The sequence below is a fragment of the Lontra canadensis genome, unplaced genomic scaffold (genome assembly GCF_010015895.1).
Source record: "Lontra canadensis isolate GAN:19392208 unplaced genomic scaffold, GSC_riverotter_1.0 scaffold94, whole genome shotgun sequence".
Lineage (NCBI taxonomy): Eukaryota > Metazoa > Chordata > Mammalia > Carnivora > Mustelidae > Lontra > Lontra canadensis.
In genome coordinates, this window is record NW_022631088.1 from 7,913,809 (window position 1) to 7,916,352 (window position 2,544).

Genomic DNA, 2,544 nt, shown 5'->3' on the forward strand with positions numbered 1-2,544 from the left:
GGCGGCCGGCCGGATAAGGTTATTGTAGCGCGTCCTGTTCAGAAGGTCATCCACAAGCCTCTCCTCCGCATTGGCCACGCGGCAGTCCCCTGGGGAGACACAGGCAGACCCGATGGGCCCTCACTGCCTGCCGCGAAGGGGCAAGTGGGGCGCGGCACACAGGGCCGGGGGCGGCGGGAGTAGCGAAGGGGGACTGGGCCCGCTCCGTGTGGCGGAGGCAGAGCCGAGCTCCGTCCTGCCCCGCGCTGCCCCTTCTTATCCCCTCCCCTATGCCTGCTAGGCTGAAGGGCAGCCCACACGCAGACACTGCGTCCAGAAGTGGGGTGCCTGCCGGTCTCGCTGTGCTCCGAGTCCGTCCCACCATCCTCCCACCCACCCCCGCAGCCCTCATCGTGGTGCCCCGCCCCACTCTGCCCAGCCACCACGTGCCACATAGTGCGACAGTGGCCGTGGCCTCACTGGGGCCTTCCCTGCCTGCAGCTTTCAGAGCCGGCGGGAGAGAGAGCCCTTGGGCCCTGGCACCAGCCTGCTCTCCTCAAGCTGAAGCTTCTAGTCCCCCAGACGGTCAGCGCTCTGCTCCTGAATCCCTCTCCCCGCTCCGTCTTTACTGTCTTACTTCTGAGTCTCTGAGAGCACTCTCTCTCCTGCCAGCATTGCCCCACGGCCACCAGCCGTCAGATGGCCATCTGCCTTGTGCCAGGCGCTGTGTTAGGTCTCAGGGATGACAGCGAGCAGAACCCCAGAAGGGACCCCTGCCTCCGTTTCCGTCCGGTGTGGTGGCGGAGGACTGTCACTGTGGGTTTCGTGGGCAGAGTGGGGCGGAGGGTGCTGTGTTCACGGGGAGAGAACAGACTGGCCACGGGGAGTTTCCTGAGTTGAGAGCTTCAGACTTCGAAGCCCTGTTACTCTCAAGAGTCTGCTGAGGGCCGAGGTGGGGTGGCGTCTTGAAAGGAGACTCTGGGGAAGATCAAGGTCGCTTGGCAGGAAAGTCCAGCAGCAGGGGAGGGGAGTTTAGGGCAGCGGGTGTGGGGCAGGAGAGCGGCGAGAAGAGCAGATAGGACCAGAGCAGGGGCCAAGGCTGCTGAGGGGCTGGGGGTGGGGCTGCAGGGGAGGGGCTGGGCCTTGTGGGGCATGGGGTTCCCATGATGTCCTTCCCTGAGGGGTCCTTCCCCGACGGGCCTGTGCATGGCTTTTTGCCAAATCCCTCCCTCTGGGTGGGGCCAGAGAGTTCGGAATGGCCCTGAAGGGGGTCTGAGGTGGCCCCCTGTGTGGGTGCTGGGCTGGGCACAAGGCCACAGGGGCGCCGCCACGCCAGCCGGCTCTGTGCACTTTCCAACTCGCTGCCTATCTGGAGCAGATGCGATCCTGAGTGCCTTGCACACGAGGCTCCCGGCGCACCTGCTACCCGCTGCCCCTCCCCCGACCGCCTGGGGCTGCCCACAGGGGTCCTCTGGATGCCTGTCCTAGATTCTGAGTTCTGCCTCTGTACCCCGACCCCTCCCAGACGCCAGCTGTTAGAATTCTCTGGAAGCCAGCCTGTGGCTCCGGACTAGAGCCGGGTCCCTCCCACAGCCCCTCTCCAGTGCAGGTATTTTGGCAGAAAGTGGGTCCTGTCCCTCGACCCAGCCCCTCTGGCATTTCCGAGGCCAGGGCAGCTCCTGGTGCTCTAGGACAGGGGAAGCCCGGAGCCCCCATCCCTGCAGCCCCGTTATACTCAGGCGGCTTACCTTTCGGCTGTCCTGCCTCCGGGGCATTCAGCCGGCCTGAGGGACCCTCCCCGTGCCGAGGACAGGCTGTGGGCTCCAGAGTTAGGGGTCCTGAAAACCTCAGACTGTTTTGCGTGTTCCCTGTTTCTCACCCGGGAAACTAAGACCCAAGAGGGAAGGAACTTACTCGAGGAGCCCCAGTAGGTCAGAGACAGGCCCTCCCGGACTCCAGTGCCTTCTGTCCTGCCCTTGCTAATGTCCCCAAAAGGAGACTGTCCTGCAGAGTCCGTACCGTTACCAAAGCCAAGTGTGTCCCCACTGTTGCCTGCTCACGCTTGTATGTGTGTGTGGTGGGGGGGGTGGGGGTGGGACTGGCCGGCCCTGCTGCTGTGGGCTGTAATGGTCTCCCGTCCCCGCCGAAAAGGCAGCGGGAGCCCAGAATAATGCACAGTGGTTGCTTTCTGCCTGTGAGGCCTGCTGGGTTCCAAAGATAAGGGCTTGTCACCTCTCCATGACAAGGGTGGCCCAGAATGGGAGGAGCCTCCTGCGGGCATTTCGGTTCTGTCCCAGCCCTGGGGTCAACACAGTCCAACAGAGAGGCCACCACTAGGGGTCAGTCATGACCCAGTGACTCTGAGGAGTTGTGGGTCTGTGCCTCCTCTGTCCAGGCCTGGGCAGGCCTTCCTAGGTCTTCTCTGGAAAACCAGCTCCGGGGCAGTAAGGGGTGGACACCTGAGAGGAAGCCACAGCCCAAGGCCTCCACTGTGCTGTGTGTCCAGGTCGGCAAAGTGTGATCTGAAAATGTGATATTGGAAAAGTGAAGAGGTGTTCGCTCTGG